We start from the raw sequence: 23,221 nt of genomic DNA on the forward strand, positions 1-23,221 counted from the left end.
CTCATGGCCATTCATGCAAAAAATGCTGTCTCACATTCATGTTCCAGGGGTAGCAAGGAAAGAAGGAACACAGAATAGTGTCTGCATTAGGAAAGTGACTTCCCTAGAAATCCCCACCTGAAACCCCTTGCGTCTTTAGGGAGGCTGGGAAACATGAATATTTTTTCAGTTGACTGTTTCTGCTAAAAATATTCAGTTGCCCTGAATCTGGTTCATTTAAGGAAGAAGAGCTGAGTAGAAATTGAGTTAGCTAGTAGTATGCCATAATGCTTAGAGTCTAAATATATGTCTACTTCAGCATCCAAAGTATTATTATAGTAATAATAATATTGAATATTGCAATAACAATATTCATACTGGTATCCAGCATTAAGAGTAAAATATTGATTCATATAAAAGTATTTACAAATGATACTTTTGGAAAAAGAACAATCCATGAAAGATCAGAGAAACCTTCCACTAACCTGAACCAGAAGAGCAAAGTAGCAACCAACTTAAGAGTAAACATTAAAACTACAATGAAAGATTTTTTTTAAAGACATATTTATTCAGCACCATGATCAGACTATTACATTTAGCAATCAACAACATGGGTGCAAAAAAAAAAATCTACATTAAAACCCTTTGTTGGAATGCTTTACACTTTCCACAGAACAGAAACTAAAATAACCTGTTACACAATTAGTCACAAATACAGTCCTCGAGTCTCCTTGAGTAGTCCTCGAGTTTTTTTGCCCATACACATGAATATTGTCTAAAACATGTCTTCTTTGTAGCAGCTAGGCCCTGCCACCACTGTGCTTGGCTGAGTTCACAAATCTGTTGTAACCTGTAGCTTCCCTGTCACTTCTCTGGCTCTCCTCTCCTGCTAAGCTTTGTTTCCTGGCAATAATTAAAACTTTCTGCCACTGCCATAGCTGCTGCTGCTGCTGGAACTGCCATAGCCACCTTGGTTTCATGGTTTGGCAAAGTATCGGCCTCCACCACCACAGGGGCCAGAGCTTCTGCCTCCAAAATTTCCTCCTTTCATGGGTCCAAAATTTGAGGATTGATTGTTGTAATTGCCAAAATCGTTATAGCTTCCGCCACCTCAAAAGTTGCTTCCATCATTACCAAATCCATTATAGCCATCCCCACTGCCACCGTATCCACCACCACCTCGACTGCCACTGAAGCCACCTCGACCACTGAAGTTCCCTCCATGACCAAAGTTGTCATTCCCACCAAAACCACCTCCATGACCACCACCAAAGTTTCTAGAACCACTTCGGCCTCTTTGGCTGGACGAAGCACTAGTCATCTCTTGCCTCGGTAGGGCTTCCCTTACTTCACAGTTGTGGCCATTCACAGTATGGTATTTTTGAATGACAAACTTGTCTACAGAGTCATGGTCATCAAATGTCACAAAAGCAAAACCTCTCTTTTTGCCACTCCCTTGGTCAATCATGATCTCAATCACTTCAATTTTCCCATACTGTTCAAAATAATCTCTTAGATGATGTTCTTCAGAGTCTTTTTTATTTATGATAGTCACACACAGAGAGAGAGGCGGAGACACAGGCAGAGGAAGAAGCAGGCTCCATGTACCGGGAGCCCGACGTGGGATTCGATCCCGGGTCTCCAGGATCGCGCCCTGGGCCAAAGGCAGGCGCTAAACCACTGCAACACCAGGGATCCCTTCAGTGTCTTCTTTAATGCCACCAACAAAAATCTTTTTCACAGTTAAGTGGGCACCAGGTCTTTGAGAATCTTCTCGTGAGACAGCCCTCTTTGGTTCCACAACTCTTCCATCCACCTTGTGTGGCCTTGCGTTCATGGCTGCATCCACCTCCTACACGGTGGCGAATATGAGGAACGCAAAGCCTCTGGAGCGCTTGGTGTTTGGGTCTCTCATTACCACACAGTCCATAAGCGTTCCACATTGCTCAAAATGGCTCCTCAGACTCTCATCGGTTTTTTCAAAGCTCAAACCTCCGATAAAGAGCTTCCGCAGCAGCTCAGGCTCTTTGGGAGACTCTGACTTAGATATGATAGCGGTGGGAGAGGAGACTTTAATGATGCTTACTCAGTGGCATCCAGGGGCAGAAAATATAATGAAAGATTAAAACACAATTGACTAGTATATCTAGACTGTCACTTAAGTTTGTCACTTTGTCAAGTTTGTCATATTTCTCACTTTTATCACAAGTAAGTTAAAAATTAAACACAAAATGGAGCGATGATATTTATGTGTTCTTCAATCTACAACTTTATAAGATACTCCAATATATTTTGTAGATGAATGGAAAAGTGCTATTCTTGGAACTCCACAGAAGTACATTACATTGGCAATTCAAATTAATTCTTATCAAAAGACAGTAATTTCTCAAACCTTTTAAGAATTAGGAGTAGACATTATAAACCTAGTGGAAATATTAATGGTATAATGAATCCTGAGATGGGTAAATCCTTCTCATCTGTAACTCCCAAGAAACTCCTAAAAAACACAAAGAGCAGTATTCATTCTTCAGCTATCTGTACACATTCTAATCTCACAGACATCTGGAGAAAACAAAACTCATCTACAAGGGATTATATGTATTACTAGTTAGATATACGGCTTATTTAGGCTGGGATATATTTTAATTATGTTTATAGAAGCATTCCAAAATGCATTTTACAGAAAATATTTTTATTTTGTCGATTTATGAATATTCAATTACTTCATTTAAGATTTAAATGGTATCATATCAAGCCTAAAATTTCTACAACATATCTTTCAAAAGATGAAGACCATTACCTATTAACTTGATCATTTCACTTCTAAAAAAATACTTTAAAGAAATAATGCTAATAATAGAGAAAAGCTTTGGGGCACTTGGATGGCTGAGTCTGTCAAGCATCCAACTCTTGGTTTCGGCTCAGGTTATCATCTCAGGATCCTGAGCTCAAGCCCCACAATGCCCCCTGCTTAAGATTCTCTTTCTCCTCTCCTCTCCCTTTGCCCCTCCCCCTCCTCTTTCTCTCTCTAAGAAAGAGAGAGAGAGAGAGAGAGAAAGAAAGAAAGAAGAAAGAAAGAAAGAAAGAAAGAAAGAGAAAAAGAAAGAAAGAAAGAGAAATTTTTAAAAAAGAAAAAGCTTTATTCATGAAGAGGTTCATTCATACATACTTAATTTGGAAGCATTATCATTATTAATGTAATACTGTGCAGAAAACAGTGAAAATAAACATATTAAAGAATAAAGAATTACAAAGATATTGATAATATTGGGCATTTTTTAATGTAGTCAAGCTTTATTTTTATTTTATTTTATTTTTGAGATTTTGTTTATTTATTCATTAGAGACACAGAGAGAGGCAGAAATAGGCAGAGGCAGAAGCAGACTCCCTCTGGGGAGCCTGATGCAGGACTCAATCCCAGGGCCCCAGGATCATGCCCTAAGCCAAAGGCAGATGCTCACCCGCTGAGCCACCCAGGTGCCCCTGTAGTCAAGTTTTAAGCAAACCTGATTTAGAACAGTTTAGAAGAGTTTTAGATTTAGAAAATTGAGAAGACAGTACAAAGAGTTTCCATATTGCATTTTTTCTGATGTTTTTCTCATGATTAGACTAGAGTTATGGGTTTGGGGAGGAAAATCTGAGGTACAGTGTCAATTTCATCACATCATACCACTGGTACATCCTATCAACCTGGTTTATGACTGGTGATGCTGACCTTGATCATCTGGCTCAAATAATGTTTTTTAGTTTTCTTCACTGTATAGTCACTCCTCCCTCACTTAAGATACTGTATTCTTTGAGAGAATGTGACTACTATACATAGCCATTCTTAAGGAATAGAGAATTATGCTGCCTCTTCTTTAGAATGACATGTATTCATAAATTATTTATAAAATTTCTGCATGAGAGATTTGTCTCCCCACCCTTACAAAGATGAGCTCCAACCTCATCTTGAATATATTTTTCCCCTAGGAATAGCTATTTCTCTAAGGAGCTTTGGTATTAGAAAATATCAAGTGTTCCTACCTGGCTGGTATTAGAAATCACCACTGGGTATTAGATGCACTCATTAGTGCTAGGCTGTTTTTTTTGTTTTTTTTTTTTTTTGTTTTGTTTTGTTTTTTTCTGTTTTCAGGCCCTCTCTGCTGACAGGGCAAGGAGATAAATGTATATACGCAGATCTAGAAATACATCCATACATAACCATCTAAACATGAATTCTTACTTATGTTTCCAACTCTTATCCATTATCATATAGATCATTCTAGCCTCCTCTCCTTAATTATCTATAAATTGTCAACCCAACAGTGAGAAACTTGCCTCCCCCCACCCATCATTTATTCATATAATCATTCAATTGCAATTTACAAGTAGAGCAATATCATATTTGTTAACCGGCATTTGATGGAAAAAACCTTCATTGATGAGACTACAGTTCTTATGTGCTTTTCTTTGTGTATTTCTTGTGTTAGACTCCACTAACTTCCAAATTTATGTGTATCAGCACCTTTCCTCTCATCCCCATCAGAGAGATTGTTTCATACATTTATGGTACATTTCTATTCTTTTGTCACAGTCCATATTGCTTCCTGGAATCCCATAACTTTCTAAATGATTTTTAATAAAAATAAATTACTTACATATTAAGGTGTACTCTTTGTGTTATAAAGGTCTATAGGTTTTGACAGATGCATGATCTCATGACTCCACTATTATAGCATCACACATGAATAGTTTTATGCCTTAAAAAAAAATCTAACTTCACCTATTCATCCCTCCCTCTCTCTCTCTTCCTGAACTCTTGGCAGCCACTGATCTTTTTGTCTACAGCTTTTCCTTTTCAGAATGTCATATAATTGGAACCTTACAATATATAACCTGTTACAATTAGCTTATTTCACCTAGAATTGCATTATAGGTTTATATACATCTTTTTATGGCTTGATAGTTTATCAATTTTTATTGTACAGATGTAACAGAATTTCTTCATCCATTCACTTAATTGAAGGGTATCTTGATTATTTTCATTTTTTCATGTTTAATAATAAAGGTGCTATAAACATTTGCTGTAGGCTTTTGTGTGGCTATAAATTTTCAAGTCAGTTGGATAAGTACCTAGAAGCACAATTACTGGGTCATATGGTAAGACTATGTTTAGCTTTGTAAGAAACTGCCTGTCTTTTAAAGTAGGTGTACCAATTTGTATTCCTACTGACAATGAATGAGAGTTCCTGTTTGTCTCGATCCTTGCTAGCATAAGTTTTGGGAACTTAGCCACTTTAATATGTGGTTAGTGACATCTCACTGTTGTTTTAATTTACAATTCCAAATACTAAATGATGTTGATAGTCTTTTTGTATGCTTATTTACTATCTGTGTATCTTCTTTGGTGAGATGCCTATTGAGATCTTTTTAGATCTTTAAGTGTGGAGTTTAATTATTATTTTGAGTTTTAGAAATTCTTTGTATATTTTGGATACAACTTCATAAGATCTATGTCTAACAAATATTTTATCCTAGTCTGTGACTTATTATTTCAATTTGTTAATAGTGTCTTCTCACAGAGCATAAGTTCTTAATTTTAGTAATGTACAAGTTATTAATATCTTTCTTTCATGGATTGTATTTTTGGTGTTATATCTAAAAACTCAGCACCAAACTCAAGGTCACCCAAATTTTCTCATATATTGTCTTCTATTGATCTTTGTGCCTATTGTTTTCCCAGTACTACACTGTCTTGATTACTGTAGCTCTATAGGAAGTCTTGAAGTCGGGTAATATCAGTCCTCCTACTTCATTCTCCTTAGTCTTCTGTTGACTATTCTGAGCTTTTCGCCTTTCATAAAAACTTTAGTATCAGTTTGTCAATGTCCACAAACTAGCTTGTGGGATTTTGATTGGGATTGTGCTGAATCTATAGATCATGTTGGGAAGAACTGACATCTGAACAACATTGAGTCTTCCTATACCTGAAAATAAAAAAAATCTATCCATTTACTTGGCTCTTCTTAGATTTCTTACATGAGAATTTTGAATTTCTTCCACATATATATCCTTTACACATTGTGTTAGATATATAGCTATGTATGTCAAATTTTTTGGTCTTAATATAAATGGTATGTTTTTAACTTAAAAAATGCAATTATTCACTGCTGGCATATAGAAAAACAATTGGCTTTTGTATATCAATCTTGTATCCTGTGATATTGTGATACTTATTCAAGGAAGATTTGGTTTTTTAACTGTGTGAGGTTCTTCATAAACAATCTTGTAAAAAAAAAACAGTTTTATTTCTTCCTCCTCAATCTGTATATTTTTTATGATATTGTGATTTGTATATTTTGGTCCTTGTCCATGTTTTCTGGCTCACAGCTTCCAAAATCTTTGGAGTTTCCTAAGCCATAAGAGCAATGGGAACATCTTTTGTTGCATTTAGTCTCTTGTTCTCAGCTCTTAGATACTCTGTTCTGGGCTTTTCTTTTTCTTTTTATCTTAGTTCTGTCAGTTTCTATTCACATATCTTCAAGATCACTGATTCTTTCCTTGATCTTGTCCAGTTTACCGATGAACCCATTAAAGACATTCTGAATTTCCTTTACAGCTCTTAATTTCTAGCATTTCCTTTTGGTTCTTTCTTAGAATTCCCACTTTTCTGCTTACATTACCCACCTATTCTTCTGTATTGTTTATTTTTTCCATTAGAACCTTTGACATATTATTCATAGTTATTTCAAATTTCCTATTTGATAATTCCAAAATCTGTGTTGAATCTGAGTTTGGTTTTGATACTTGCTTTGCCTTTTCAGTCTGTAAGGTTTCCTGACTTTTAGTATGCCTTGAAGTTTTTTGTTGAATATCAGACATAATGCATTGGGTAATAGGATAAAATATAAAAGTGCCTTTATCGTGATTGCCTTTGTACTAAGTTGTGACCCCCACAATTTATATGTTGAAACTCTAATCTCCAATCTGACTCTACTTTGGACTAAGGGCTTTAGAGAGATAATTAATGTTAAATGAGGTCATAGGGTAATGTCTTAATCTGATAGGAATGAGGCTTGGTGTCTTTATAAGATGAGATCTCTCTTTCCCTCTACCCATCTTCTCTCTCTTTCTCCCTACCCCCACTTCTGCACACATACAGAAGAAAGGCCATATGAGGATATAGCAATAAGGGAGCCCTCTGCAAGCCAAGAAAAGAACTCTTAGCAGAAACTGCCCATGAACTATGCTGGCACTCTGATCTTAGACTTCCCAGCCTTCAGAACTGTGAGTGGAAATCAACTTTTGTTATTTAAGCCACTCAGTGTAAATTATTTTTGTTATGGTAGTTTCTAACTAAGAAGACAAAGACAATGATGTTTCAGTTAATCTGGATAGGAGTTGGTCTGTGTTTAATGTTGCTACAGGTGTCAGAGGCCTCTGTTTCCTCTGGTGATTTTTTTTTTTTTTTGTCTCTTCTGTTGGTTTTGTTTCTCTAAGAACTTCTTAAACAGCATCTGCATCTTGCAGCTCTCAGCTGTAATCCACTGCTATTATATTGGTAAGGTGTTGGAGAGGAAAGGTTTTCTGTAATCTTATGATTCAATCTCAGACTTTTAATGGGCCTGTGTCCTTGTGCTGTGACCTTCACAAGTGTTTCTTACCTCTGGGCATATTTCAAAATGGTTACTTTTTCCCTCACTCTGCCAGAAACAAGAGGATTTTCTTAGACCCTTACCAGGAGAAACTGGCAAGATACAAGTTTATGGTTCTAGTGACTTCTGCTCCAGGTAAGTGATTGCTTCTGTGATTTTCTTTTTTCCCCAGATTTCAAAGCGCAGTTTACCCTATAAACTAAATTATCTGATGGATTGAAGAATAGTCATTTATTTTCACTGTGTTTTTTCTTGTGAGTATAGATTGATGACTTCCAAGCTTTTTATATGTCAAAGTTAAAACCAGAAACTGATCATTTACTTATGATAGAGGGCTTTGTACCATGTGAGATTTATCAAATTTCATTATTTTTCTCAGTACAATTCATAAATGGGGTTCTTAAACCTTACTCGGGATACATTTAAATCAATATGCAAACTTTTTTGCTGTTGTTGTAATTTTAAAATCTTGGCATGTATGGCCTACATTTAAATAAGATTAATGCCTATATTTTCACTTTTGTCAAAAATCATTAGATCTTCACAGTTTCTTGAAGCCTACAAAATACCAACTCATCTAAATATTTTAAAAAGATATAGAATTAGATGTGTTTACTGACAAATTTTATTTATAAATTCAAAAATTTTTTACCAAGTATTTTAGTCACTAGTGATATTTCTAACTTAGGTATAAAAATCTTGCTCAAGCCTAATAGAAATTGTTTTTAAAACAAACTAAACAACAACAAAAAAAAAACATAACCAAATCTTTTATGCTATAAATGAAAATTTTTAATCAAGAAATGCATTTGTTTACCTTAATTGGAAGATGTACTAATAATTAAACATAGTTATTATGAACAAATTGTTGGTCAATACTATAAAATTTTTAAAAGCAATGCATTTCTGCATATTACTCATAATGTCCTTAGGGAACACTAACTTCATAAATTAAGAAACTTAATGTTCCAGGTGAAGCACTTCAAGCATAGACAAAAATAAACATATATTCTTACACTGGCCATCAGAAAAGCCAAAATGATGTTTTCCTTATGTGCTGTGCACTTGTTTGGATTTTTGTTCTTAGTATGAGAGTGCTCGGCATGTTCAAGTAAAAATAAGAAGGCTAAGTGGCTGAGTCAGAATGAGAGAGGAAAGAAGGTCAAAGAGGTGATGGGGCAGGATTGGGTGGTTTTAGGAGGAGGAGGCAGATCATATAAAGCCTCACAGATCATTGCAAGGATTGTGGCCTTCTCTCTGAGTGAAATGGAGAACTATAGTAAGGTTTTCAGCAGACGAGTAACATGATCTGACTCATGTTTTAAAAGTGTTACTTTGACTAGTTTTCGAGAACATAAAAAGGATTGAAGCAAGGGGAGGCTTTTGGAGGTCACTGTAGTTGTAGCAGATAAGAAATAATGGTGGGCTGAGCCACGGTGGGGAGAAGAGGAAGTAAAGGTAGAATCACAAGGGAGTTTCTGATTATTATGAAAACAAGAGGACCCAGTGGTGATCCCATGCTTTTTGGTCTGTTCATTTTGAATGATGAAGTTGCTCTTAGTTGACATGAGGAAGGTTTTGGGGAGGAGCAGGTCATGAGTTCAGTTTTTGATATATGGATCTTCAGATTGCTAACAGAGATTGCATGTTGAGCTGGATAGCCACAAAAGTCTGATACACATATAATTTTTTTTCCAAATAAATCTCTATTATAGGCAAAAAAGGGAAAAAATAACTGAATGACAGTGAATTCATTTTTTCAAATATCATTTTTAAACAATGAAACTATGAGTTCACGTAAAATTCCATTCTATTTACTTAAAATTCCAAATGCTTTTGAAATTTTGAGAATTATGTTAATCACTATAAAGAAACAGAGCTTGTTTGGGGGAAAAAAAGCTAAAGGAAAAAATGGAGAGTATTCAGATAGTTTGAATCCTTACAAAATTAGATTCTATACTATAAAACCTCCTTAGAATCTGAAAAATTAATGGTTGCTATCCAATTATATCACTGCCTGTGAAACATTTGAAAATAAATTAATAATATAAACTGAAGTATATGAAATTGTCAATATTTTCAACTTTTGCCAATTTTGAACTACAAAATGACAGTTTAATATGGTTCAATCTAACACAGTATAAAGTTGAAAAGAAACAATCACACATTAGACAAAGGGCATGCTTTGGTCATTCTTTTCTGAACAATAAATATTAGCTTTCCACTGCTTACACAATGGTACCAAACAGTAACTCAATAATTCATTTCAGCCAATGTTTGTTGAGTAGCCACTCTCAACAGGTTCCCAGATAGATGCTGCTGGGTAAACAAAGATGAGGGAATATAGAGTTTGACAAGCTTACAATATAATGAAGATGAATAAGACAACTACCAAAGTAATTGTACCAGAAGTTAGAATGAGTGGGATTCCTAAAAAGGAAATTTCCAAATTTCCAAGCTCAGGAATGTTTTCATGCAAGAAGTAACATCCAATTGGAGGGGTGAAGGAGCTATAATAATTCCAAAGAGAAACAAAGAAATCTGAGGGAAAGTAACACCAAGCTTTAAAGCTGTATTTAAGGGTCTTTCAGTAGAAAAAAGAGAGGTCTTATGGAAGAGGAGCTTCTAGAATGTGCTTTGGCCTAAAGTGGCCATAAAAAGAATAAGAGGAATAATCTATTAGGGTTGAGAAATGTTTCCTTAGCTACGCTCAAGAATCCCTGATGTTTTATTTATTTGTTTCATCTCATTCATTAATTACTGTGTGTTTCTCCAATCACTGTGCAGACCTGTAAGGTACAAGTCAACACTTCCAATCCAATTTATTTTGGAACAAATACCAATTTGGGAGGATAAGCCCACATAATACACAAAAACACTAAATAAATTAATAAGTATCTCATTAAAATTTGGAGGGGTAAAATCCTAAAATGAGTTTCTTTAAGCAAGGAATAGTATTTTATCCATTACTACTAATTTAAGATATATAAACTATTATTGACTTTCTTTTTCTTTAATAGGCTGCCTTTACTATTTCATTTTAGTGGAGATAAAATATATTGATAAATACATTCATAAGTAACCTGAATTATCTGATCCCATTTTTCCCATAACTTATCAAATTCCTTAAACACAAAGTGGAGGCTTTTAAAATTCTTATGCTCATGAGTAAGACATGGATACTCTTGAAAACAATGTATAAGATATAGAACCCAGTAGATAAGTATATTATATCTCCCTTTTGGAAACCTTAAACTGTGTAAGTAACATGTCATACATATTTTTTCTTATCAAGATTCTTATAGAAAAAAGCTTATTTCTTAAATCATTTTGTATTTGAATATTGAGAAAAATACAAGTATTTCAAAAGGGACTCTAGGTTCTTCTTTCTATAAAACTTGCTCCTTGGTGAGGTTGTACCCCTAGAATGCAAACAACCATCACAGGCTTGCACATGATTGGCACTGGATAAACATTTGTTGAATTGAATGTGGTCTGATGAAATTTGTAACGAGTATGGACAGGAACAAACTTAATTGGGGTGTCAAGGGAAATCTAGGGACAAATACCCCTGCCTTTGGTAAAGCCGTTAATGCAGAGGCAGAGAGCACTGGTGAATGACTGAGAAACAAATAAGACAACTGTAGAGAGAATGGGATGTCCATGGGGAGGAGGTGGAAAGGAGGCTCTGTACCGATAGAACTGCAGAGAAACAGTCACAAATCTCTGCCTCACAGCACTCGATAGAGGAAGTCATCTGTGGCTGGTAAGGCCCACTGCTAAAACTTTCCTCATACAGGATAAATTTTAAAATGCTCATTAAGATTCATTCATTTTAACCATTTTGGTAAATATATTGAATCCTAAAATATTTCCAGCTTAATACCCTCATTTTTCAGAAAAAAAGAAATTCAAGTTTAGATAGGTGACCTGAATTATAAAAATAAAATAAATTATCTTCAGCTTCGTAGGAAAGAATGTCTTTTAAAAAGAAGAGTCAGAGTCAGTGCATACTGACCATGTGTGGGCCTAAGGTGTTGCTGAGTTGGGTAAAGAGCTAGCCAGAGGAGATGAAAGCAGGAGAGACAAGGAAAAAGAAAAGAAGAAAAGAAAAGAAAAGAAAAGAAAAGAAAAGAAAAAAAGAAAGAAAGAAACACAAGTGAATGTATAGTGGTTAAGAATGGATTCACTTTCTTTCCAAGTTCAGGTTTGCAGCTATCAATCCAGAAAAAGAAGAATTAGCTACTCTAGTCAAGTGGATTTTTCTCCATTAGTGACTCAACACATAGATAAAACAGATATTACCTTGGTTTTTTATCAAGCCACCAGGTGGAAGGATGTGCTGGGAAACTTTGCCAAGGCAGAAAAAGTGTCACCCTCCCATACCTCCCAGGGGCACATAGCAACAAGGAATATCATTCTTCACCAAAAACGGTCTAGTCACTGAATGGTGTAGGGAAAATGAAAACTTTAGATTTATAATTTAGTTTCTGTGTAAATGGAGACAAAAATTTCAAAGATTAGTGAAGATTCTTGTTCGGACTACTGAGATCATGGTCCCTATCTAACCCACATAGGGTGAGTAATGGTAGATAGGATGATGGGGACCTGACTTTTGGAGTATTAAGGGATAGACTGGTAATATACATAAAGTCAGTCTCACCTAGATTCAAGTGCCAATCGTACCCATTTCTAATCATGTGATCTCAAATAAGCCATTTAATCTCTCTCTAAAATGAGAATAAATTCCATACCTCATGTACTACTTATTGTGGGGATCAGTTGAGGTAATACATGTGAAAATTTCTAACAAATCTTTATGTGCATAATAAACAGTGAATATTTCCCCCTCCTTTCCATTCCTGCAGTGAGGTATCCTACCAGGAAATACTTAATGTAAGGCTATCACATGAGGGCCTTCTAAGTATCTTTAAATCTAAGGAACTGCAACAAGGAAGGGCAAACTAGATATAAATTGCTAAGGCAGCTCACGTCTTTTGGCAGCTGTTGGAATCAATCCTGCTACAGTCCCTTTCTGACCATGATAGTGAATGTGTTCCTTAAATTGCAGAAGTGGGAGGTAGGGAAGCAGGTGGAAATGTTCAGTAGTGTTCTATCAAACATATCAGGGTACTCTATGATCTTGCCATTTGGAGGGTCTGTTTTCAGCTGGAGTTTCAATCAGGAAGTCACCCTTTCAGCCATTAGAGGGACATCAAACTGTTCCCATTCCCACATCCAGAACCTATAACAAGACAGAATATGGAAAAACAGAGCTCTAAGATCAGAAAGCTGGGAAGTCTTACCATCAGACAAGCCCACACAGAGAAGGCTCATGAGTCAGTACATAGTTAAAGATGTTTCACAGAACAAATTAATGGGAGCCAGAGTCTTCTAGGCAGGGCAGTTTACGACAATTTGTTACTCAAGATCTGAGCTTTAAGCATTTCAGACTGGAACTGAGAGGTGTCATGGGAAGAAAATGGGATTTGGACATACGTGGGTTTTAATCTCAGTCTGCTCAGTCTGCACTTACAACTGTAAGGTGATGCAGATGTGATTTGATTCCTGAGCTTTGGTTCCTCAACTGCAAGGTGATAAAATATCCACCTTAATGAGCTTTATAAAACAAGTACATGAACTTGTTTTATAAAGTGCCAAGCACAATGCCTGACAGGAAGCAGGACATGAAAAAGCTGTGGTGGTATGGAACAGCAGCAGCAGGGGTAGTCGAGGCCAAGAGGTGAAGAAGAGTCCTTCACAAAGCCTGCGGGAAGAACTAAAACCTCTGGATGAGTAAGTCTAAGTTCGAAACACTGAGAGAATGCCAAGATTCCTAGTGGGGAAATCTTAGACAAATACAGCCAGAGAGCAGGATTGAAGCTCAGACAGCAGCCAGGTCAAGATCAGGGACCAGTTGGATGGAATGGAACAGAAGCAAATCAAGAGTGAATTTTAAAAGAATCCTGGGAAATTACTGAGAAAAAATTGCTAAGTGGAGTGTCAGTTCGCCTGGATCCAAACACTGACACTAGCTGATCAGCTGAAACTTGACAGGTCCCTTTATCTCCCTGGGCCTCAGTTTCCCATTTGAAAAATGATAGGATTATAGAGTTGATTTGGACAATCTCTTCCAGCCTGAAGCACTGTGTGCATCTCTTGTGTTAAACACAATAACAATAATGAGGGTATCGACTGGTCTTGTGCACACCTAGACTTGGCTATGCTTTGGACCTGAAGCATTTCCCCCAAACTTCAGCATCAAGGCAACCTGGAAAACTGGAAACAGTAGAGAGAAAGTGAAAAAGTCTATCTTCTAATTTACCCTAGGAATTTTTGCCCAGAATTGTGAAAGAAGATAAATACCAATACCCTAAAAAAAATACCAATACCCTGAAATATTTTCTATGCTTATTCCAAACATTACAATGCTTTGTGAAAGTCTGAGGCTTTTAAAGTCAAAACAAAACCTATTTTGAAAGAAAAAAATTTACTCTTCAGGTTTATGTACTTCTTAAAAGTAAAATGGAGCTGAAAATTTTTCCTTTGAGATTTCACCAACAGCTAAAAACAAATAGAACTTCTTTGACAAATAACATTCTGTATTCTGACTAAAAAAAATCGTCATAAAAATCTAATCTTGGGGAAACATACTCTGTCTGCATGAAATAGCAATAACAGAACCTGTATCTATCATCTCTGTCATTTATGCATTTAATTGCATTACCAACAGCTTATGAAAGGGCATTTGATAGAGCCAAACTGGCATTTGGTTCTCTCTTTTTGGTTTAAGAAAATTAAACTCTTGAATCTCATGCAAAAAAGACAGTTATCTTTTAAGAGTTCTGCTTGTAACTCCACCCAAAAAACTGAGAAATATGCTCTACTTGTCAGCCCTTGCAGGTTATGATTGACACCAAGGAAAAATAACCAAACAGCAACAATATTTAATGTCAGAAGTGAAAAGAAACAAATTGCTCATTTTTGAGTCTCCCAGATTTATAGCCTGCAATCCAGAACCACACCAGCTACCTTACCCTTTTCTAAGGCTGCCATCCACTTATGGTAAGATAATAAATTTATGTCATTTTAATTTAAAAGAAAGTCAATTGCTGGCTCTCCACTACATATTTTCCTATAATATAGGTTTTCTAAGATGCTAAAGATACATAGCTCTTCCCAGATTCTCTGGGTAATGAAACAAAAGACCCAGAGTTGTCTACTAAAATAATAATAATAATAATTAATAACAATAATATCAGTAGAGAATAGAGTGTTCAAACCATTTAATGCCTAACAATTTTGTAAAGATCAACCAATATATAATCTGGAATCAGGACCTCTCCACCGAAACTGTTTCTCAGACATATTGATTAGACAAAATTTTAGGAAATTAAGGAAAAGAGTGGCCCACCATCGACCAAATCCATTTTTAACAAATGTAATCATGCTTCACTTAACTGTTAGATTCTTAATCTTTTTATTTATTTATTTATTTATTTATTTATTTATTTATTTATTTATTTATGATAGTCACACACACAGAGAGAGAGAGAGAGGCAGAGACATAGGCAGAGGGAGAAGCAGGCTCCATGCACCGGGAGCCCGACGTGGGTATCAGTCCCGGGTCTCCAGGATTGAGCCCTGGGCCAAAGGCAGGCACCAAACCGCTGTGCCACCCAGGGATCCCCTAACTGTTAGATTCTTAAATGCTGAAAAAGTGTAGAAATGTGAAAAAAAAAAAAAAGGGTTGACATGTCTTCTCAAAGGGCCATACAAATCATCATAGCTTGTCAATATCAATAATTCCAATTCCCTGTCATGATATATATAATAAGTTTGATATATTATAAAATTAATTCTACACAAATACATGAACAGAGATAGAAGTAATGACTCTGGGTCACAGGAAATAATAAGTTATAGTATGATAACCTTAGGTATATACAAAACTACCATAAACAAAAGTACTATAGAAAAAAATACTTTCCAGACTTGCATATCTGAAATATAATACTATATTTTTATAGAGAACTGTATAATAAAAATAAAATAACTATGAGATAATGGAAGATTTTTAAGTACTTCATAAATTAAAAACATATTCAATTAAGTATTTAATATTTTATTCTAATAGTAATAGCTGACATTTGGTGAACATAAAGTAAGGAGTCAGTGCCTGATTCAATATCTTAAAATGCATTATTCCAATTAATTTCATATAACTCTCAGAGCTAAATACTATTTATACTCATTTTACAGAGGTTAAATTCCCACCATTATGCACATTCTGGGCATCTTCACACCAAAGGTGTCTTTTCCCTACCTCCTATGATGTTTGTTTCTGGTCTTTCTTTCCCTTTGAAAATGACCTGTGTTAACTTTTCTATTAAGACTTGAGGAGGGAAAAAAAAAAAAAAAAGGCTTGAGGAGGCTGCTGAATAATCAGAAAGATCGCATGTGTTAAAGAAATCACAGAGGCTAGAGGCTTGATGTACAGTCCTTCTCAATAATATTTGTATTTTAACAAGGCCCTTTATGATTTTATGTAATGAACGTAGGAATAATAATTCACTTATTGGCAGCTACTGAAAGGCTTTTGAGAACATAGCCTTCTGAATACTCTCCAAACAAATGAATGTATTGATCAGAACTCTGATTGCAAGGGACAACATCAACTTTCAAATCTCACAATCTCCATGACCAGGAAAACTGACTACAGAGGTTCTAATCAGCTAGTTAAAAGCTCAGTTTGGTGGCTTGAGTCAGATGCCCACTGCTGGATAATTAAACTGTGATCAGGGAAGAGGATGAAGAATTCGGCAACCCCTATCCATCCTCTAAAGGACATTCTATATTATTTCTCATTCATGCTAATCTGGTTTAAAGTGGCTGGAAGTGATGGGTGGCCGAGCAAAATATCTTCAAAATTTACATGAATTCCATTTCAAATGTCTTCAAATCAGAAGTTGTGTTCCCAGTATAAGATGAAACTTTGTAATTTTCAAATATTTAAAATGACCACTATGGCTATGGGATAGGGATGCAGTACACTGGCACAGGCTTGGATGCGATTTTCAACTCTAAACATTCCCTAATGATGGAGACTTGGGTAAGCAGATATCTCTCCAATTGGCCTGGCTACTTTGAGGCTCAAAAGAACAGAGACACTTAATAAGTATCACTTCTTCCCCTGCACAGAGCAAAACAAAACCAATTAGTTGTAAATTTGCATGCACAGACACAATGTCTCCAACTGGCTTACAGAAGTTAATGCAGCTCTCCCTGTGCCTCAGACTATGTGGCAGTGTGACGTAAAAGCTGTGATGCATCTGACAGGGCCAACATTACTCCAGGCTATACAGAAGAAAGATTGCTTCTTCTATATTCCGCTTCCAATTCCGCCCCAAGTCTCATTTCTCTCTTGATATGTTTCTTTATTACTTTCCAAATTCAGACTCTCACTCACAGGCTCCTTGTTTTATTCATGAACATTATAACTAAGCCATTGTTATCCTAAAACACACTTGGTAATCTCTAAAGGGAGTAAGAAGCATTGGTATTGGGAGGGGACAGTGAGCAATTGCCTACATCTGATTTTGTGTAGTCTGCTGCAATGTCATAAATGGAAAATTCTCAAAACTCTTTTTTTGTGATGATTTGAGTAAGAGAAGGATGACAAAGCTGCTTGCTTTTAAAAGAGAGGAAGAAGAAGCTGTGTTTAATTCCTGTTAGAAATCTCATTTCAGGAGCAGAGTGGGTTATCCTAATCCTAGATCAGGATTTGGTCCCAGAAGAACCCCTAACTGACCTCACGGAAGCTTCCTGAAGCTAAAGCCCTTTTATGCTGTCACCAAAATACTGACCTGCAGGTGGACTCTAAAGTACTGCTCACAATGTTCTCTGAAAACCAAACATGAAGTTCCAACATTATGAGACTATTTCTTCAGTTCTTCAGAAAACAGTTGCAAAGGCGCTCCTGCAATACTAATTAACTTCTTTGAAATTTAAGTAATTGGCCAATAAAGTTTATTCTGAAGGAATATTGATTTGCCATCTAGTTTATTCAATCTTTATAAATACAATTTTTCAGCCAGCTTTCTAATTCTCAGATCTGAGTAAAAATGCTGTTCATCCAGAACTCTCATTATGACATTTGTAGACTCTTTTTGTTCTTGACTTTGCTCCTGATTATTTTCTTGAGTTGCTATACTAAAACTAAAAAAAGACAAGCAAAACCAAACAAACAAAAAAAGTACAGCAGAGAGAATACTGGAAAATGTCTGAGAGGAAGCTGAATTTTAGTTCCAACCTCACATCTTTCTAGAAATTTCCTATTGAAGGATTGGTCACCTTCCCATCTGTAAAATGAGCACAGTATTTGTCCTATTTACCCACAGAGTTTTATAGAGTAACTGCACAGTTTAAGCAAAAATGCCAGTCATCCTTGATAAAATGTGCTGTCTAAAAACAAATGAAAAAGAAAAATTACACACACAGCATAAGAAATTTAAAAATTTTGTCATACTTTATACATTAGATTATATAACCTGAATATATGTTTTTAATTTAAAAAATCAGAATTTACTTCAATAAAGTCACAGGTATACTTTAAAGAGTTACAAGGGCAAAGCTCCTGATCTACTCAGAGAGTCTATAAGTAACCATTAACATATATGATATTTCCCCACATTCTTTTAATAAAAATTACTCCAATTAATAATGGACAGAGGACATGAACAGTCATTTCTCCAAAGAAGACACACAGAAGTCCAACAGACCCATGAAAAGATGTTCAACATCACTCATCAGAGAAATGAAAGTCAAAGCAACAGTGAGATATCATCTCACCCCTGTCAGAATAGCTAAGATCAAAACCACAAGAAACAACACGTGTTGGCAAGGAAGTGGAGACAAAGGAACCCTGGTGCACTGCTGGTGGGAATGCAAACTGATACAGACAGTGGAAAACCCCCATGGAGGTTCCTCAAAAAGTTAAGAATAGGACCACCCTATAACCTAGTAATACCATTACTGAGTTTTACCAAAGAAAACAAAAACTCTAATTTGAAAAGTTATAAGCACCCCTATGTTTACTGTAGCATTATTTATACTAGCCAAGACATGGAAGCAACTTAAGTGTCCATCTATAGATGAGTGGATAAAGAAAATGTGATATAGATATGTACAAAAGAATATTACTCAGTCATAAAAAAAGAATGAAATCTTGCCATTTGCAACAACATGGATGGAGTGCTAAGTGCAATAACAGAGAAAGACAAATACCATAGGATTTCACTCATATGTAGAATTTAAGAAACAAAACAAGCAAACAAAGAAAAAAAGAGACAAAAAATGCTTTCTTAAGTATGAGAACAAACATGCTTACTAGAGGAGAGGTAGATAGGGGATGGATAAAATAGGGGAAGGGGATTAGAGCACAGTCCTCATGATGAACAATGAGTAATGTACAGATTTGTTGAATCACTATACCGCACACCTGAAATTAACACTATGTTAATCATACTAGAATTTTAAAAAAATAATTTTTAAAAAAATTAGAAAGATGAAACCTATTTAAAATCATGGAAGGATTTTTTTTTTGGTTTTGTTTTGTTAGTTTTCAACATATAAGGCAATCAAAATGTACAAGACATAACTTCTTTATAGAGTTTGGAGGCAATGCTTTTCAATGAGAACCATCTCCAGATTTGATTTAATTGTTCAAAAGCAAAAATTATTTTAAAATGAAAGTTAAAGGGCTCATAACATATTATAAATTTTTGAAAGAATATCACTCCTCCAGATATCAAACAGTTTGCATAAATACATTAATTGCTCCAGAGGCTCATTTATTGGTTGATTCCATGAACAAAACAGTAGTAGGTGTTCAGCAATGCAACAGGACACTTACACAAAAGTTATTTTTTACTTAAGTGATTTCAGAACTCCACTGGATTGAAGAGATTGATGGCACAGGAAATATTTGAAAGAGTAAGGTAAAAGGAGAACAGGACTCTTTTTCCAGCTCTGCTACAAACTACCTGTGGATCACTGAAACATTTGCATGATTCATCTAACCAAGTTGGATAATTATCTTAAAATGACTTTTTTAAGCTGGACTTTTGGCATGTTGCTATGTTATCCCAGAAGGATCTTATCCTGACTACTTCCTAAATTATCCACGGAAACTACTTCCAGAATCTCTAGGATCCAGCAAGTTATCCATCAGGCTTATTCAACCACTGATTTCAATTATAGCACAGAGGAGTTTAACAGATCTAAACTCTAGTCAGTGAGTCATCCTTCCACAGTCATGGAGTAAGAAACATCCTCCATGGAATTTGTTGGACCTTAGAGCAAGATAAAATCCAAATATTAAATAAATTGCCTCAATGATTCCTGAAAACTATGCCATAGTTGGACTTACAGAAACACCATTATTTACTCTTTTGGTCTAAGGACAAAGAATCCCACTTATCTAGCTGCCTATCCTATTTGACATCAAAAAGGGAAACAGTTGGCAGTGGTTGTCTCTCAGGACAGGAATCACAGGAAGCCTACTCTATCCTATTCACCTCTGTTGTTTTGTTTTTACAATTAGCATATTGTTTCTATAATTAAAAAACGTCTAAAGATACAATAAAAATACTTCTAGGATAAAAAAACCAGAGATAAATAGGAAATTATAACTTTGTTGCTCATACTTTATGAAAAACATAAACCTGGAGAAACTTGGCCAAGATAGTGTTATAAAAGCCATTTGGTGGGCAGCCCCAGTGGCTCAGCGGTTTAGCGCCGCCTTCCGCCCAAGGCGTGATCCTGGAGACCCAAGATCGAGTCCCGTGTCAGGCTCCCTGCATGGCGCCTGCTTCTCCTTCTGCCTGTGTCTCTGCTTCTCTCTCTGTGTCTCTCATGAATAAATAAATAAAATCTTAAAAAAATAAAAATAATAAAAATAAAAGCCATTTGGAAAAAAAAAAAAACTGGCTTCTTATTTGGTGTCCAAGAGCAGGTATTGTGTGAACATTATGAGACTTGAATCTTTTTATAGAAGAAACCAACCTATGTCGATAGCATTTTCTTAATATCGTAACATTCTAGTTTTATAGTGTGGTAGATAACATGGGGCAGCTATACTATGAGTTCTGTCCAGCATCCTACAAAGATCAGCATACCAATGAGTCAGTCCTTTGGACCTCCATTTTTTTAATAAATATTTTATTTATTTATTTATTTGAGAGAGAGAGTGCATGAGTGAGGGGGAGGGGCAGAGGGAGAGGAAAAAGCAGACTCCCCGCTGAGCAGGGAGCAGGATATGGGCCTTGATCCCAGGACCCTGAGATCATTACTTGAGCAAAAGGCAGATGTTTAAGCCACTGAGGTACCCAGGTGCCCCCAAGCCTTCATTTTTAATTAAAGTATTGAAATAGGAAGGTTTGATTTTGAGAAGAACTCAAATGAGAACATGCCTGCCTGAGACTCAATAGAAGTTTTGGGACTTGAGGTTATAGGTTTTAACTTTCCACTGAATTAGGAGAAGACTCCAATGTATTAATGAGTGAGTTTAGACCACATTATGTCAAAATGTCTCTGCATATTAGACTTCAAAATGCAACATGAGCTAACACAATCATGAATAATTCAGATCATATGTATGTCAGACTAGAAAAAGAAAGATATTTTATATTGAACAGGAATGATTATGTAGCATCAAAGGTCATTACGTTGGACTAGCACAAAACAAAGACATTTTGGAACACACATTCTATACTCAGGTATTTGAGAGATACAAGACACAACCCCAGATCGCCAGTGCTTGAGTACAGAATGCTGCAACAGAAGACAATAGGAAATAGAGAACAGGGCCAAACTGTGACATAGACCACAAGGACTGCTGGAGAGGTAGAACTACCTATACCATAGGCTTCATGGGAACACATGGAATGTTGATTTCTTGAACCCCACATCTTTTTGCTCAATCTCACACACTACTGCCAGACCCACCATCTCAAAGTGCAATTTCAATCACATTACGTTTTTTTCCCAAAACCCAAGTCACCCCCCAATGACTTGTTTGTTTGAAAAATCTCTACCCTGACATAACATTGACCTTCCAGCCATCTTACCAACATCTTCTTGCCACCTCCTCAATCCAAAGCCTTCAGGGTCGAGGCAGGCCTAGTATGGTGTAGTATGGTGGAACATAATGAATGCTGATGCAGAAATAAAGAAGACACACTGCTCTCTAGGACATTTGACTGTGAGTTCAGAAATATGAACAATGAGCCAGATTTCCTGAAGCCTAGATCAGAGATCACTGTAGCACATCCTAATAGTAGCTCTCTGTGGGTTCCCTTGAAGCTTTTGGCTTCATCCACTTCACATATGTCCACTGGATGGACATTTCCAACACCACCAGCTCCAGAAACCAAAAGCAGAGAATATTTCCCTTCACGTATTTTTTGGTGGGTTAGGGGGTGCATAATTACAAGTTGAAAAGTTAAAGCATAAGCACTTACTTTCATAATAATCACTCTCCCAACGTAATAGGTTGATGTTGGAGTAGGCCATTTTAAGTGCTTGCTTTAGTCAAGATGCTAGGTGAAGGGGAAATCACACAAAATCAATGTTTCCAACTTCCAGAATTCACAATTTCAAACCTGAACCAAGGCCACAGGCTCAGATCGAGGGAGACTCATGGACATATGCTGCCATCTCCCAATTTCATCCATTTATTCAATCATTCAAAATATATTTATTAAAGGCCCATTTTGTGTAAGGCATTGTGATCTCAATTGGATATAGCAATGAACAAAATCAATCTGCCCTCAAAGAGTTCCTAGGCCTGTCAGGAATGCATCAAAGACATAAGGCAAAGTGTTATATCTGATACAAATGACCAGAGGTTGTTATGGAAGTGGTTAGCCAGTGCAGACTCAAAGAATCAGAGAATACTTTCTAAAATTCAGACATAAACTGAACCTGAGGCAGAAGAGGGAATCAGTCAGGGGGGAATCAAGAATTAATATTTCAAGCACATGCAAGAGCTCTAAGGCAAGAATAAATATGGCTGAACATGGCATGAGCATGGAAAGTCAATTAGATCAATAGGGACTAGAGAAAGGAGGGGGTGGGGGATGGCAGAGGAAGTGGGGCAAAAATAAGGAAGTCAAAAAGACATTCCAGGATTATTAATCAAAAAGAATGAAGTCTTGCCATTTGCAATGACATGGATAGAGCTAGAACGTATTGTGCTAAGTAAGTCAATTGGAAAAAAAAAATACCGTATGATTTCACCAGTATGTAGAATTTAAGAAACAAAACAGATGAACATATGTGAAGGAGAGGGGAAAGGGAAGAGGGAAACAAACCACCATGAGAGAATCTTAGGGATAGAGAACAAACTGAGGAATGATGGAAGTAGGTAGGCAGAGGATGGACTCAATGGATGATAGGTATTAAGGAGAGCACTTGTTATGATGAGCACTGGGTGTTGTATGTAAGCAATGAATCACTAAATTCTACTCCTGAAACCAATATTGCACTGTTAACTAAAATTTACATAATTTTTTAAAAAAGACATAGTAGTAAAAAAAAAAAAG

The 23,221-nt window shown here is 36.1% G+C and overlaps 1 pseudogene; it reads right to left on the reverse strand.

The window, feature by feature from the left end:
- Nucleotides 1-722: 722 nt before the first annotated feature.
- Nucleotides 723-22,190, reverse strand: LOC129506263 (heterogeneous nuclear ribonucleoprotein A1-like; annotated as a pseudogene).
- Nucleotides 22,191-23,221: the final 1,031 nt, after the last annotated feature.

The sequence above is a fragment of the Nyctereutes procyonoides genome, unplaced genomic scaffold, assembly GCF_905146905.1.
Source record: "Nyctereutes procyonoides isolate TBG_1078 unplaced genomic scaffold, NYPRO_anot_genome, whole genome shotgun sequence".
NCBI lineage: Eukaryota > Metazoa > Chordata > Mammalia > Carnivora > Canidae > Nyctereutes > Nyctereutes procyonoides.